Source organism: Monodon monoceros, unplaced genomic scaffold (genome assembly GCF_005190385.1).
Source record: "Monodon monoceros isolate NGI ecotype Baffin Bay Population unplaced genomic scaffold, NGI_Narwhal_1 Super_Scaffold_2, whole genome shotgun sequence".
NCBI lineage: Eukaryota > Metazoa > Chordata > Mammalia > Artiodactyla > Monodontidae > Monodon > Monodon monoceros.
Window position 1 is genome coordinate 81,188,050 of NW_021703776.1, and position 17,388 is coordinate 81,205,437.

A 17,388-nucleotide genomic window follows, 5' to 3' on the forward strand; every position below is an offset into this window, starting at 1 on the left:
ACACACACACACACACACACACACACACACACACACACACACACACACACACACACACACACACACACACACACACACACACACACACACACACGTGCGCGCGCGCAGTGGTGGCGAGGTGGGCCACAGGTTTGAGTCATCCTCTCCTCAGTCTGGTTCTATCTGGCATTTCACAGTAATAGCAGACATAATTGCTTTCTGATTTTTAAGGCTGTATGGCTTTCTTGATAATAATGGGAAATGGTTATTCATTTGAGTGCTGTTGATTAGTGTTGATGTTTTCATGTCTCAGAAGTATTTCTATTATCTGTCTGCAGATCCCAGGGGCATCTCTGCTCTGAAATTTGGGGCTTCATTTATTTTCCTTCTCTCTGTTCTTTCCTGCTTCCTAGCTCCCAATTTGGATTAAAACTTAAAACAGCTTAGGCCTAGAAGAAATAAGACATTTACACAATTGCAGATTTATTACTTTTGAATTTTTAAAAATGAACTTTAAAAGGTTTCTTTTACATTTTTAAGGTTTCCAAGTACTGCCCGTATCTTTGGAGACTGACAGTGACCTTGAGGGATGGGAGGGCGAAAGAGACTCTTCAAAACATTTTCTAAAGAGATCATCTTCTGTTTCCTTTCTGTGACCTGATTTGGTGAAGATATTTCCACCTCAAAGGAGGATCTTAAGAATACCATATATTTTCATTTTTAGGTGGATGGATGCAGCTTTGATGTTCTCATGCCTTACTTGAATGTGATGTTAAAACATGGCAAAATTTCAAGGAATCATAGGGAACTGATCCATTTTATGTAACATTTACAGACTGATGGGCATTTAGAGATAGAAGGAACATTTAGCATTCATCCCCAGCCACTTTTCCCCCCTTTTCTAACAGGAGGAAAATGAAGCCCAGAGAGATTAAGTAATTTCATTCAACAAACATTAATTGAATGTGTACCATATGTCAGACCCAGTCCTAGGAGCTGGGGGCTACAGAGATGAATAAGTTTAATTTCCTGTTGGAGATAAATACGTAGTTCTCAGATCATACAGTTTGTAATTAGAAGGATAGGAAGTAGAATATTTATGAATCATTCATAATCAGATCTTTATATGATGAAAATTATGTCAACCCTCTGTCCTTCCCCTCACCTTTAATTTATTAAATCATCCAATAAAGATGATTTTCACTTATTTACTTATTTTGTGGGACTAAATCTGGTGTTCTCCCTTGGCTTCCTTCTTTTGGGGACCACTCTTTCCTGAAAGAGTAGTGTACCCTAGCCACCCCCATTTTATCAACTATTCAGCCTGCGAAAACTGACTGAAATTGCTCTTGCTGAAGTTATTGCCATCTTGAGTGGGCACGTTTCTGTCCTTATTGTGACCGCTTTGAATGTGCTGACTCTGTCTTCTCTTCTTAAACTCCGTTCTCCCTTGGTTCCTTGGTGGCCTGATTCTCCTACCTCTTTTCCTTTTTTGTTTTCCCTTTGTGTTTCCACTGCCACTTCTTACTTGCCCAAATGGGCCACACTTTCGCACATCTCTGTAGCAGTTGGTCATCCTTCAAGACTCAGCTCACATCTCATCTCCTCATGAAGCATAGCTGACCTTTGGAAGAATTGAGGCACTTCTTAACAGCCCCTTGTATTTCTTTACCAGTCCTGTAATTTTGTGGTTTGTATATCAAGCTTCTCCTTTTGAGGTTTTTTTCTCTCTGGAGAACAGGGACGATTTTTCCAGCGACTGGCACATGATGCTACTTTCGTACTTTAATGCAGAAAGACTTCTTTCTAGCTCAAGCCACCTCTCCCCTCCCCAGCAGTCCATCCCTCTGTTTCTCTCTCCTGTGCTCTACTGGGTTCTGTGTGCTAGGCCAGTACGTTGCTGACAAGAAATGACCTGTGGTGACCTGCTGCTAATGGTAGATTTATAGTGCCATCAACTGTCAGTATATTAATTCACTTAAGACGCTTAAACATAACCCTTAGTTACACTCAAATCGATTGGTAAATCTTTTTAAAAAATTCATAAATTATACGTGCATTAACTTGAGCCTATTCCTGTCTGATTAAATCTTAGTTCATAATTAGTGTAAGACAACTAACTGAAATTTTTCACAGATAAAATAAGGGGATTTTCCAGTTCTCAACACAGTAGTGAATATCCTACATAATGGTAATGTTTCCATATTTAATTATAACCTAAGCATCTACGGTTCGGGTGTGTTGGGCAGCATCCCATCCTGCAAAAAGTGTATTTGTCTTTAAGGAAATATAGTGTACCGCAATTAAAAAAGAGCATGCAGATTGGTTTTCCACAGTGCCTAATTCTCTGTGTCACATGGCCGTGATAGGACTTCTAGGCCCATTAATAAGCTGATCCATTTGCTGAACTAGAATGTTTTTCTCTTGTTTCCCCACTGCATTTGGGTTGTTGACCCTTTATCCTTTGCTGTACACTTGTCCTTGATTAAAATTAGATCAATAAAGCTGAATCAAGGAAAAAAGAGGATTGTCCTCGGTAGAATAAGTGACCATATATTACCGTTAAACTGTTCGGAAGGAAATATTAGGTGATTTTTTTTGTTTTGTTTTTACTTACAGCCTTTTATTTCTGATTAGTACGGATAACAAACTGTATGCATTATACCTTATTTTTTGGAAGTATGGCAGTGGAGATGTGGATTTTTAAGCTGCTGGTTCCAAATACTTTGTCTTTTCCAGTAACCTCCTGGTCTTGGGTTGTGTTCAAATCTGTAAGATTTATTAGGTGAACATTCTGTAGCTAAGTGGCAAGATGTTCTGTCTTCTCATTAGCAGTCACCCTGGACAATTTTCTCACATTCAGCAACATTTGTTAGGAGCCACCAGCATCCCTGTCACCTAGGGGTGAGGCAGAGCTGGGGTGCCGGGTGAGGAGGTCACCTTGTGCACATCTCCATTGAGGGCAGGGTGCTTTGTAGGGAGTGCTCAGGATGAAACTGGTTTCCCTTTTCTTTTTGCATATGAACTCTACGCCTGTAGTACAAAGAGCTTATTACTTGGAAGAAGAAAATGACTTCTCTCTTGCTTTAAGCTGGAGAGGCATCATAGGGTCCTTAGATGCCTTGTAATAGAATCCAGTGGTCATGGATTTCGAAGTTGGTTAAATTAGAGTTCAATTTTTGCCCCTGCCATTTTCTGCTGTTGTGAGCTTTAGTCTAAATTACACTGAGCCTCTTTTCCTTCATCCGTAACAAAAATATTATATTTGCTGACTGTTGAATTCTGTTGAGGATCAAATGAGTACAGTGGGATTAAAAGTATGAGTCAGATGCTGTTTTTAAGCTTAAATAGTTTCAAATCACCTATGAGATATAAGACACATGTATACTGACTTGGGCCAGATGAACCAAGAGAGAAGACGGGATATTTGATTAGAGAGCTCAGAAGGTTTCCTGAGGATGGTGGGTGGCATTTGAGTATGGCCTTGCAGAACGCTTGGCATTTTATTTATTTATTATTTTAAATAGATTTATTTTTTAAAAATAAATTTATTTATTTACTTTTGGCTGAGTTGGGTCTTCATTGCTGCGTGCAGGGCTTTCTCTAGTTGCGGTGAGCAGGGGCTACTCTTCGTTGTGGTGTGCAGGCTTCTCACTGCGGTGGCTTCTCTTGTGGAGCATGGGCTCTAGGCACGCAGGCATCAGTAGTTGTGGCACTTGGGCTCAGTAGTTGTGGTTCATGGGCTCCAGAGCGCAGGGTGAGTAGTTATGGCACATGGGTTTAGTTGCTCCATGGCATGTGGGATCTTCCCGGACCAGGGCTCGAACCCGTGTCCCCTGCATTGGCAGGTGGATTCTTCACCACTGCACGACCGGGGAAGCCCACGTTTGGCATTTTAGTAAGCAAAGTGTTTAGCATTGAGATTGCAGTCACATCCAGGCGCTGGAATAACTTAAAAAGGGGAGTAGAAGATTCGGTTATGGGGCTTGTTCGGGAAGGAAACAATTTGGAATATAGTGGTTGGGATCAGAAGTGGGCTAGCATGTTTGATTATATCCGTAATTAATACCTTTTTGTAGCCAACAAAAGATTAGGATTCATATCAGAAAATTCTCATGTTTATTTTGGTTTTGAATTTGTTAACGTGCCATGGCTTCTCCCAAATTAGAATATTACCTTGAATGAGTTCCACTTTTTTCTTCCTTGTGGTTAAAAAACACATAACATAAAATTTACATTCTTAACCATTTAATTGTATGATTCAGAAGTGTTTAAGATATTCCCATTATTGTGAGACAAATCTCCAAAACTACTTCATCTTGCAGAACTGAAGCCCTGTACCCATTAATCAATTCCTTTTCCCCTTCCCCTCAGTCTCTGGTAACCATTTAGCTCCACTTTTTTTCACAGTTGGCTTAAGAGAAGTTTCTAGAATTCATCTAGCAACATTGCATGATAAACTATGTAATAGCAAATCTGGTGTTATTTATCTCATTTTTCCATCTGGCTATAGTAGAAAAATGACATTTCATTGGTGTTCTTGTGAGTTTGGCCATCCCCACTAACCCTCACATTGTGTGTATGTGCTTCTTCACACAGTATGGTAACCGCACTGACACAGGTAAGGTTTTTACTTTTCTGTCTTTACTGTGATCCCAACTTAAACCACGAATATACACCTGTTATGGTTGGTCTTTAAAATCACAAAATGTTTCACTACTCATGAGAGTCTAGCAAAATATTGGAAAAAAAATTAGGGTACATTGTTCTCTTACTGCTTAAATTCTTAATCTTGTAGACTCTGTGGATTCGACAGCTACTGGCTTGGAAGTCTTCCCTTTACTCTAGTGTGATGCTTGTGCTACCAGCCATTAAATACTCACGCATTACTCTTCATCAACTATTTTAACTGTGGAAGCTCTTCGTGTGCACTCCAACCATTTTTCTTTCTTTTTTTTTTTTTTTGGTGCACATTTTACATTGTAGGTAGTCCTGCTATATGGGGATTGGCCAGGTATAGAGGTATCTGGAATAGGTAAGAGGCAGTATTCTCTCAGGAGACGGTTGATTTGTATCAAGAGAGTTGGACTGTTCCTCTCTAATGGTTACAAATTTTGTCTAGTTACATAGAGAGGTGCTTTTGGCCACAGTGGCAGGTCAAGAAACCACAGCAGTTATTTTAACAGAGATGACTTTACATAAGGAATTATTAATGAGGTATGGAAATACTAAAAAGGTAAAAAGAGAACCCTGAGGGTCAAATGGAGGTTTTAACCACACGACACAGCTACAACCTCTGGGTAATCTCTTTCAATAAAAGATTGAGATATGAAAACTTCAGCATTTGGAGGATGGACCGAGTGGGCCTCAGATCTCTGTTGAGCCGCTGAAGGGGGAAGAGTAACTCCCTGGAGCTGGGCCCCAGGCCTCCCAGGAGGGGCTGCCAGTTGATTGGTTCTGGTGACTCGGAGGGAGGTGTGTTGAGACTGTTTCTGGGCGTGTTGGGAAAACTGCAAGCTGGAATCCATTGGCGCTACTGGAACAAGCTGCCATTGCTGAGAAGAAGAAGAATTGCTGTGGAGAAGCTGACTGGAATAGGAAAGAGTTTGTCCCTTTTTCTTCCTGTCCATTCTCCCTTTAACATCCCCTATTGGCAGAGCCTAGCAGGGAACCAGCTGGCAAAGCAGAAATGTGGTTGGCAGTTTTCCCACCCCGGCACCACAAAGTGGAATTTTAAAAAGGCTCGGTTTAAAACTGAGTGACAATAGCTTCATAACTGGCACAAATAGTGTGTCCAACTTAGTTAATCTCCTTGAGCTTCTCAGGAGCTGGTGGCCTTGGGTAGGCCTGCATTCCGTGCTGAAATGAACTGACCCTTTCAGGTCTGTGTGGGAGGTGCCTGTGGAACCGGATGGGAGTGAAAAGCCTGTGCGTGATGGCGGTTCCTGCTACCTCAGTGGTTGGGAGGCAGGTGGTAGAGAAATACTAGCCTGGGCTCTTTTGGGGTCTTTTGCTCTGGCATGATGTTATGTTGGGCATGTTTTTTCTCTGGACACCTAACTTCTCAGTTGAGAAGAGCTAATAGTTCCAGCTTTATTGGTTGCCGTGGGGATTAGAAATAATATGAAGCATAGAAATTTAAGGTAGAGAGACAGCCTTTTGTTTGAAGTGGGTTAGGTCGGAAGGCCAGCTATAGGCGAGGAAAGTGTGTGGTTATCAAAACGGGATGGTGACGTGATTGACCTAAAAACATTGTTAAACAGGCACAATTAAAGTGACACTACATAAAGCAGGAGCTAAAACTGCCTTGTCACAGACCGAGGCCCTGGTCTCAGGTACCCTGTCCTTCCTCACAGAGATGAAGAGCTGTGGGTACCACCCACTGGTGCAGGGCGAGATGCCCCCTGCTCACGCCTCCTGCCTCTGAACTTTACCTGGCTGTTCTGGAGATCTGGTCACTTGTCTACTTGTTCACTAGGTGCCAACAACTGTCACAAAACAATCCCAACACATTCCTGAGTATGTTTCTTTCATGTGGGTGGAGGGCTAGTCTCTTTCCCAGGAGCAGCCTCCACCGGGTCTGGATTCAGCCTTGTCAAGGTCCCTTTCTGCCGTCAGCCAAGCCATGCCATGTATATATAATGACGTTGCCTTGCCACCTGGGTGCTGCCTCTGAATGTCTGTGCTGTTCACAATTCTGGTAATTTCATTTGCCCATACTTCTTCATGGTGGTAGTTGGTGATAGATGCTGTATTTTTCTGACTGGTGACACACTGTACAGTACAAGAGTCATCTTTGTAGGGTTAGAATGATATCTGTCCTAAGAAAGTACAGGCCCCGCTTTGCTGAGTATTTAAACACAGGCTGAGAGTACTTTAAATTTTGTAGATAAAATATGTGGCAGTAGACCTGGCAGCCTGGTTTAGACCTTGGAGTGATGTAGCTGGCAAGGCAGGATCTCAGTGTCTAAAGGGAGGCCTAAGCTGTGCACTTACGTAATTCAGTCCTGTGCTTCTGAAATGCACCACAATTTATTGCTCAAATTTGACTGGAAATCTGGCTCAATTGGAGGTTCCACTGGCACCAGCTAAATAATGATGTCACACCCAGCATCATTTTCCCTTCTGTGTTGTTCCAGGAAGAAACTTTTAATAATAATTATTATTTTTTAATACGGTGGAGAAGGGAAGGCATTCACAAAGAAGCATTTCTCTAACAAAATGGTATTCTTTTCTGAATGGGCTCACCCGAGCCTGCTGTCTGTTACAAAGAAAATTGCCTTCCTATTGCAAGAGGTTTGTTTCCTTTTCCTCCGGAGCCTTCCTCCTCTTCTAGAACTGTGGGAGGGCCGGTGGCACATCACCGTGCTGGATGGATTTCATCTGGCTTGCAGCCTGTACTTTAAGTAACAGAGTTGTCTCTTCTGAGGGCACTGGATCTCCATTTTTAGCCTGGGGATGAAGGGTGAGAAATGTGGGAGACGATTTCTCCATTACTAGAAAACAAGATTTGGGGCCAACTGGTTAATTATGAGCTTCCAGTGAAAAGGAAAGAAGTTGCAGAGGGGCAGAGCCAGTTGAGATATGCCGGTCCCTGCGACTTTCCATGACCCTGCAGACCCCCAGGCCTGCTCTGGTCCTTGAAGACCCCCATTTTCCCTTCTGCTTTTAAATTCTGGTTTCTTATTTGTAGATTTTTTTGTGTTCTCCCCAATGAAGGTGTTTCCCATGTTAACATTAATTCGTGTTTGCACGAATTTCAGAACTATTAGCTCTGTAGAATAGAGGCCTTAATAGAGAGACACTATTTTTATTTCTTCTCAGCTTCGTTTGCTCGTTTGAGCAGCATGTGAAGGGTGCGTCATTCAGCAAAACTTCACACATCTTAGTATTGTCACAGACCAGCCTTTTGAGGACAAAGGAAGGGCTGCACAATCTTTCACTATCCTTTTCTTCCATCTTAACCACAAAAAAATACTACCCCGGCAATTTAGGCTTAGTGTCGTCTCAAATTCGTGAATTTTTTGGGGAGGTGGGATGCTGGTACATTGGAGTCCACATTAATGGAATTATCCCTTTTTATATTGTAGCTTACTATCATTTTATTTAGTGTTGAACCCTCAAACTTGATTTTTTTTTTAACAGTTCAGCTTTACTTGAATTATTATATATGTTCTGTAAGGATAACTATTAGCTAATAATAGATTTGCGCGTGTGTTACTTCAAAGGTCACAAGTAATTGAATTCATTACGTCAAATTTGTAGCGAGAAGAGGATTGCCTTAAAGTTTTGGCCAGGTCAAAAGAAAACACTAATTATTTAGATATTGTAAAATTGGGGTTTTTTTTTCTAACATAACACATTGAAACTGCCAGGAGTACTGCTTTTGCATCACTGCTTACAAAGAGCCTAGATTTTATGGTTGTACAGTGAGATATCTAGTCTAGAATCTTTTTAATCATTATTCAGGAATATACTTACCTTTGTGTAGTATAGAATCATGTCTGGTGAAAGTTGCCAGAAGGTAGAGATATTAGAAACAGTTCACATTCACCTGGTGCTATATGAGACATTCATTACTAATGTGATATGGATCCACAGTGATGTTGCCTCCTCCATCTCTTTGAAAGTTCTTTTTATATACTGACCAGTTCAACTTATTCCCCTAATCAGAAGTGCAGTTTGAGTTTAAAAAAATCTTTTAGCTAGGCCTTTTTGCATTCCCCGTTTTATTCTCTCTGCGTGTTGGCATTTTCTGTGAACATGGCACTATACTAGGCACTTCACAGTTATTATTAAGCTCTTTTTTCCTCTCACAGATATTCCCTCCTGTGGTCTGGTAGGAAAGGTAAGACCTACAAGAAGTAATTAAATTATAGTAACTCGAGGCAGAAAGTGATTAGTGCTGTAACTTCGGTTTATCTCTTCTGTCTCTTGATATTTTAGCTCTCGTTAACATCCATATTAGATGTTGTAAAACTTAGCTAAGTCGCTTTGTTTCTTAGTAACACGTGTAGATCTGTTTTTTCCCCGTGGGGTTCATATTACCTGAAATATTCCTGGAATGTAAACTTAAGAGTTGCCTGATTTTGCACTAATATATTTAGTCCCTTCCTGATTTTTACAGGATTTTCAAGTCATTTTTTGCATGGGTTTTCACTGCGAAGTTATGTATTAATATAATGCCGGGTAATTCTTAACTTGCTGATTCTTGGAAGGAAACTGAGGCAAGCTGGCAGGCAGGAGCTGCTGGTGCCAGAATCATTGTCGAGAACCTAGGCCTCTCTTCTCTGGATGACAGCAAGCTGCCCACTTACTCTTGATCATTCGTTGCCATCAAATGCTTGAGGAATGTTTGATTTCATGTCCAGGACGGCTCTTTTTGTCTAACTTCAGGAGTGCTGAACTTGAGCTTTGTTCTCTTCAAGGATTCGATGCCCTTTCTGTCTCATTATCCCACTCTTTACCGGCTGCATCCTCACCGTTCCTCCAGGAAAGGTGGCACAGGCTTCACTCACCCTTGGAGCAGATCTTTATTTTCAGAGCACTGGGTCGGGGAGAGTTTTTGTCCCCGCGCTGGGAAAAGAAGATGAGGTGGGGCCCTGAGGGCTTTCTCACTTTCCCTTTTCTTCTTGGGCTTGGAGCCCATTTGCTGCTGGTTGCACAGCTTCTTACTTGGGAGCCTTCACCTTCTTTTGCCTTGAGATCTGTGAGGGGCAGACCCTATGCCTGCAGAAGAATTTGTAGCTAAGTGCAGGCACCCCATGTGGTGCCTTGGATAATGGTTTTGGAGCCCTTAGAGCCTTAAAAGTATTCTTTAAAGTCTTGACCCAGGGTCTTGGGGGGGTGAAAAGACCTACTGTTTGGCCTCCTCCTGCTGTCCCCTCCCTCGCCCGTCCTCACTGCATCTGAGCAGTGAATAGCAAGAACTTCTGCAAGTGCTCTTAGTTGGCTGACGTAATTGAGTAGGAGAACAACCTCCAGAGACAGATACTTTCCCACTTGCATGATGGTCTTGAAAAGGTACTTTGATTTGGGGAAGAGTGAGTTCCTTTGGAACGTAATCCTGCACTGTACACCGTAGATGACAGGCGAGTCCCTTCAAGGACATGAGGCTGCCGGAACCTGCTTTCCTTCTTTCCCTCTTTGGATACTGCAGAACCCGGCTCCTCCTGGCAAGTTGTCAGAAGATTGGCACTTTCTAGGGCTTGCCCCTTCCTCTGCTGTCACTGTGGCTAGTGTAGGTCTAGACCACTGGTGTCTGGGGGTGGGGGGGTGAGGGGAGGGTGTGCCCGTCCTGCTGTTCCCTGGCATGGGCAGGTAGAGAAATATTTGGTAATCTTGTTTTCCCACCGTTACTAGAATGTTCCCAACTGTCTTAGCTGTAAAGACTTGTAAGGAGTATTTCAAGTTACCTCCAGCTACATGTGCAGAAAGAGAGTTCCCCAGGTATTTACTTACTTGCCTACTTATTTAGCCACTTTGATGTTTATCAAGCTCCTCTGTGTTGCTTTGTGACTCTTTAAACCTTTGGAGTCCCTTTTCTTCTATTTCCGTTGGTTTAAGTGGGTCCAAAGTGCTCAAAAGGCACTCCGCAGCGTTTCTCAAAGTGTGGCCCACAGTCCTTCTCGCTACTTATTAAAAATACAGAATTGGGGACATGACCCCAGACCTGCAGAATCAGAATACCTGATGTGGCCCGACAGTCTGCATGTTTACAAGCTCCCACACTAAACCTGACGACTACTGACCAGAGATGACTGCCTTTTGGCACTAGGAAGCCAGGAGGGGGTAGTGTCTGCCACCCCCCGCGGGCACCCAACCCCCCCCCCCCCCCCCCCCCCGCCCCGCTTCAGCCCCTGAGATAGCTGGGATCAGAATCCCTGCTCTGCTTGCTAACAAGAAGTGAGGCACGTTACTTAACTGTAAGCCTCACTTTCCTTGCTGTAATTGGGGATCATAATCCATTTCATAATGAATTGAACACTCTAAGAAGCAGACCCGAGTGTTTTTTCCCTAGGTCTGATGAAGAGTGGGCGGTTGTAGAAACAGTGGGTCCGCAGAGTATGAGAGAAGTGTAGTAAACTAAGGGTTCTATAAAAGCAGCAAGGCACTTCAGGGGCCAAGTATCTTGCATAAGCACGGGGTTCAAAGTCCAGCCCTCTTCCATTCTCACACTTGTGAATTTTTTTCTTTTCTTTTCCTTTTTGTGGTACGCGGGCCTGTCACGGTGGTGGCCTCTCCCGTTGCGGAGCACAGGCTCCGGACGCGCAGGCTCAGCGGCCATGGTTCACGGGCCCAGCTGCTCCGTGGCATGTGGGATCCTCCCGGACCGGGGCCTGAACCCGTGTCCCCTGCATCGGCAGGCGGACCCTCAACCACTGCGCCACCAGGGAAGCCCACGCTTGTGAATTTTTATAATCACATCTCAGGTTTAAAAAAATATTTTTTCAATTTGATTTGTTTTTATTTACCGTTCTCCTTTGCCTCCTTGGAGATATGTCTGAAGTGTATTTCATTGTTGTGAATTTGGGACTTTCCCAGACCTTGTCTCTTTAATAGACCCTATTTACCTTTAAGAGAGAGGTTTTTAGGAGGAAGAAATAAGAGCTAATTGGGAAATAAAGTGAAAGTGTCTTTTTCTTTGAAACAACTCCTGGGGAGTGTTTGGGTATATGAATCTTCTGTGTGTGGTCCTGTAGGCAGAGTGGTGCAAGATATCTTCCATTTGGCCAAGGTGGTTACGATTTTGAACCTTTCCCCAGCTGCTGACTATAGATTTCTATCTAGTTAGATCTGCCTTTTATAAAAATGTGCTATTGTGTATGTTAAGGATAATAAATAGTGGATATCCCTGTGGATTGTGTCTCCTGGCTGCCAAGGGACTTGAACGGTCCTTGATTGTAAATATGCCCAGGGCATGTGGTAATGTTCCTATTTTAAGTCTATAATTCAGATGGAAATTGAAGCCTTTGTTTATTAACATAGCTTGTGTGGCGGGGCAACTGGGACTGGTCCATTTACTGTTTGAAATTTTATCCATTTAAATCTGATCGTGTCTGTTCTTATTTTAATTCAGCAGTCTGTTTTAAGATGTCTGTAGAGTATAATTCTGCTTGGCTACTTTTAATATATTTCAAGCCTCCTATAAAAAAAAATCAAACTTGTTTTTGACCCTGGTTATTTGAGAGCATGTTGGTAGTTAAATTATTCCCTTCTGCTTCATGGAAAGATACATCTATGAAAGAAACTCATTTTGAGGGAAGGAAAAAGGAATTTCATGCATTTCTTGTGAGGAAAAGAATGGCAGGTTATTTTGCCTCTGAGAGAAATAAAAGTAGGAGACATTGTGAGCCAAGGGAAAGGTTGGCCAAACAAGGTTTGGGGGTTTCCTATCCCTAAACATTTTTTTGGTTTAAAAAACCCCAACATTATAGAATGATACAGAACAAACATTTCTTATTATACCACATTTGCTTCAGATCCTCTTTTAAAGAGACAAGCTTGCAGATGAAGTTGAAAGTCCCTCTGGACTCATCCTTGACCCCGTTTCTTTCCCATTCTGTTTCTTTCTCTGCCCATCCTGCATCAGTTCACTAACCATTGACTTTCGTTTCTAGGTATTTTTATACTTTGGCTATTTACATAGCTCTAGGAATAGTGTTGCTTGTGTCTTTTTTTAGCCTGTGTTTAAATCATTATCATTCTACAGCTTGTTTTCCTGCTCAGTGTTGTTTTTCAAATTTGTTCATTTATTGCATTGCTCTCAGACTCACTGCTCTCTGTTCTGCTCTGTGACTGCACAGAGCCGACTGTAAATTTTACATCGTTAACATGAGCATTGTGGTCCTTGTCTTGCATGAGTGAGACCTCTCTGGGGTATATACCCTCCTGTAAGTAGGTTTGCCTAAGTATAGTGATGCATATCTTCAGCCTTAACCAGGTGATGCCGAGTAGCACCATGTGAAAGTGCCACAGTGGTTGAACCATTTTATATTCCCATCAGTGGTTACAGCACACCTATTTCCCCTCATCCTCATTTTTAAAATTTGACAATATATTGGCTGTCCTATAGTATCTCAGCTTACATTGCCCTGATTATTAATGAAGTGATACCTTTTTTCATACACCTAATGTCCAGCTGCAGTTCTTTTGTGAAATGCCTGTTCGTACCTTTTGGCCAATTTTTCTCTTAGATAGTTTCTCTTATTGATTTGTTCTTCCTTCCTTTACTGAGTAAATCCAAGTAACGAGAGAACTTCCAGCAACTCTCACTACCACGTGTACCCACCTAACGGTACCTGCATCCACACACCTAAAGGTGAATTATTGGAGCTCCTATGGAAAGCCATCCCCTCCTTACCTATGCATTAACAGTTCTGTCCTCTTCCATCTGCATTATCACTTATTTGCTTTCCACAGGACCTTTGCCTGTTATTTCGCCCCTCTGAAACCAAAAACCAAAGCCCCTTCTCTTCGCCTTGCTTCCTCTGCCAGCTGCCACATAATCTCTTGGTATTTTGTAGCAGAACTTTCTGAAGTATCGTATGTACTCACTTTCTCCACTTCTCCTCTTCCCGTTCCTAGTTCCAGTCAGGCTCTTGCCCCTACTGCTCCACCAAAATTAATGTTGCCAAGTTACGGCCGACCCACACTTAGCTTGATCCAACAAGCGGATCTTAGTCCTCAGCTCATTCGCCTTGCCTTGTGCCTTGGACACAGTTGGTCTTTCCCTCCTCAATTCACTTTCTTTCCTTGGCTTCCAGGACATAACATTGGTTGTTTCCTCCTGCTGAGATCACTGATTGCTCCTTCTCAGTCTCCTTTTATACATTCCGTCTCTTATTCCTTACCTTTCAATGTTATAATGCCTCAGTCCTCTGACCTTTTCAATCTCGTAGGTTTCAATACCACCTATATGCCCACCACTCCCAAATGTAAATTACCAGCTCAGAGCTTTCTTCCAAACTCCACACTGCCTACTCAAAACCTCCACTTGAGAGTTTAGCAGGCCCGTAACCAAACTCCTGATCTCACCCACCTGCCTCTACCTGTGGTCTTCCTCATCTCAGGTGATGACCCCACCTATTATTCCATTTGCTCAGATAAAAAAAACCTTGGAGTCATGCTTGATTTCTTGCTGTTTTCTCATCTCACATTTCATCTATCTACTTGCAGAATATTCCCAGATTCTGACCACTTCTTACCCCCTCACTGCTCTTCCTTGATGTAATCTAACATCATTTCCCACCCAGATTAATGCCATAATCTCCTAATTGGTCTCCCTTTGTTCTTTCTCTTCCTTGCTGTGGTGTCTGTTCTCAGCACATTGACCAAAGTAATTCCTTCAGATGTTAAGTCAGATGTGTGACTTTGTCTGTTGTTCTCCCATCTAGAACTCAGCTGTAGCCACAGTGATGTCTCTGCTGTTCCTTGAGCCCACCAGTCATCTCCTAACGCAAGGCTTTTGCATTGGCTGTCCTCTCTGCCTGTCTCTAGATGACTACATCCCATACCTCCTTTGAGTCTTTGCTGAAATGTGATGTGATCGGGGTAGGCCTCACTGAGAAGTTCACAGCTGTGGCTCAGTACTCCAGTTCTCACCCTGTTCTGCCTTGTCTTTATCTTGTTTCACTTATCAGATGCTGAGTCTGTGCTTTGGCCTGTCAGTTTGTTCATGATGCTTTTTCAGTAAAGAACTCTTTAAAATTTTAGTGAAGCCCCATTCATCAATGTTTTCATAGTTTGTGTTTATTCAGCCTTGTTTTAAGAAATCCTGCAGGATCCTAGGGCCCAGTAAATTTTTTGGCTACAGTTTTTTGGCTGCTAGATGGGCTAGATTAAATTTGGCCTGAAACGGAGTTGAGAATAAGACCTTGATTAGGAGTCCCTTCCATTCCCTCCAGATGAGCATTAAACAGAGACCTCATTTTGGCATGATAAGCTCCTGTTAAAAAAAAAAAAAAAAAAAAAAAAAAGACAGGCATGCCTTTTAGATGCTGAGATTGGGCCTCCTTCCCAAACCAAGGAGAGGTAAAGATGATTGAAGTTATCTCTAACGTGAGTCATTGCAGGGCCTACATACAATGTCACTTCTCAGGATGAACAGTGATTACAGCACGTATTGGTTTGTGTATTATCCGCCCACCAGATAAATCAAGCATTCTTTTCTATTTTTAATTTTAAAGTATTTCCATGTAGATTAGAATCTAAACTAGGTAGTCCTTTTTAGCAGGCAAGATTCAGCTAAAGTCTTGTTTTCTCAGAATACATTCCATACCTCAATTGCCTCTTAGAGATTTCAAAGGCTTTTATGTACCTGGTAATTTGGAGGAATTGCTTTTATTTTGTAGTTTCTTAGGGACTTCTAATATCTCTCTTGTAAGATGTTTGCAGATGTCAATAGCTACTAGATCTTCAGGGTTAGAGTAACAAAATGACTCTGTTTTCACTTGTGGTATCTTGTTTTCTGCTCGTGCTATTAGCTCTTTCCGAGCTTCATGAGAGACATATAATCAGACTCAAGTCACCCTGTTTTTTTGTTGGAATGTTTGGTATAGTATTTATTTTCTTTCCTTCTTTTGAGAGTATCTTGGCTTGGCCCAGTCCTGTCGAGCATCTTTCTTGTTCACACTGCCATGTTCACACATTTAGCTGTATCTCATCCCATGATCTTCATCTGAATGCCTATTGAAACTATTTCTTACCATTCCTTGTTTTGGAGTTCCAAACAAGTGACATTGCCTTAAACCTCTGTGGTGTTTCAGAATAAATAGGGTAAGGTTCTGATATCAGGTTCTGTGGCACATCATAAGGCTGTGTAAGGGAAATGTCAATTATTTTGTTCAATTCATTTTAAAAAATGTTGTTAGTGAATCACACAGCTCCTCTCTGAATAGATTGCCCTGTATTGCTAGGGGAATATGAATACATTGGGACTTCCTTATTCCTGATGGCTGATTCTGGTAACCATTGATTTTTGTCTTTATTAAAAATCCTGTTCATTACTGGCACCCAGCATCTTCTGTCTAGCAGGCATTCTTACACTATCATTAGTGTCATCATAAACTATTGTAGGGCTCCTCAGTAGTGACCCACTATTTTCATCTGGCTGCCTGGATGCTTATAAAATATCCATAATCCTACACGTCTGCCCTTATGTTGGCCAGCACTCCCTCTAGCCAGGCAGCTCTTATTTGTCCCATTTTCCTTGTTAAGGAGAACTCAGTGTTATTTCTTTAAAGATTTTCATGTTTCGGGCCGTACTTCACTTATTAGCAGTGATCATGGTTCCCCATGACTTTGATCAGTTTGGAAATCCCAGTTGCTCCTGTTCAGAGTGTGGAGATTCCCACACATCAACTCTGAGAAAGGATAAAGATTCACCTTCAGTTCTAAAGGTGCCTTAAGTTCTTTGAAGAGCATGAGAATGGTGCTGCTGCCTTTATTTTTTTTTTTTAAGCCAGAGAAATTAGAAGACAGGTGGATGGTGAATGTGAAGCTCGAACTCAGATAATTATGCACATTCTTGGTGGTATCAGTGAATTGAAATGTTTAAATGATGTGTTTTGGACACCAAGGCTTGGACACCAAGGCTTTGGGTCTAGGAGGAAACCTCTATTTCGATGCCCTTGACCTCAGAATTGTCATTAGTATTACTTTAAATATGGGGGTATTAAAATGATAAATGTTCTTTATTTGAGAGTAGTTGGCTATTTAAGAAAACATAATTTGAATACTTTAAGTATAGAATGAATTATGTAGAGATCTTGTGTCAGGTGTGTAAAAGAAGGCAAAGCAAAGTTGAGGCCAGGTGAGCTAGTCATACAGGATGGGGAAGCAATGGTGTGCATCTAGGTTAGGGGTTATGGCTTAATTTTCTCCTTTTTTTCTGATTCCCCCCCCCCCCAGCCCAAATATCTGTTCAGGCAGTCCTGTCCTTCTAGCATACTTGCTCTGGTATATTATTCTGCATATTTCTTTTGTGGTAGCACATCTAAGTATTTGAGTTTATACTGTGAGGGAAGTACTGTATACTTGGGTCTGGGATCACAAAGGACAACAGAAAAGGACAGAGTCTCTGTTCTCATGCAACTTAGGAGCTAGCGGGAGAGACATTAATCATACCAACCAATTTAGCCAACATCTCCCAATTTCTTGTACACAAGCTCTAGTCCTCCATACGCTGTCCTCCCCCGACTGCAAACTTCTCGGGTTCCTTCGCTTTTATCCCCTCTATCCACTCCCTTGTCAGTCACTTATTAATTTATTTTTTAAAGAGATTCTCCTGGCTCTTAAGTTCCTGTCAATTCCCAGTTCTGTTGCCTTCATCCGGACCCTCTCTCACCATCTGTTATATTGCTCAGAGCCCCTCTTTTGGGGGAAGTCTGGGCCCCAAGAAATAATGAA

The 17,388-nt window shown here is 42.1% G+C and overlaps 1 protein-coding gene across 1 annotated transcript in view; it reads left to right on the forward strand.

The window, feature by feature from the left end:
- The window catches only part of SND1 (staphylococcal nuclease and tudor domain containing 1), a 418,829-nt gene that overhangs the window by 138,872 nt on the left and 262,569 nt on the right, over positions 1–17,388 (forward strand). The window lies entirely within an intron of this gene.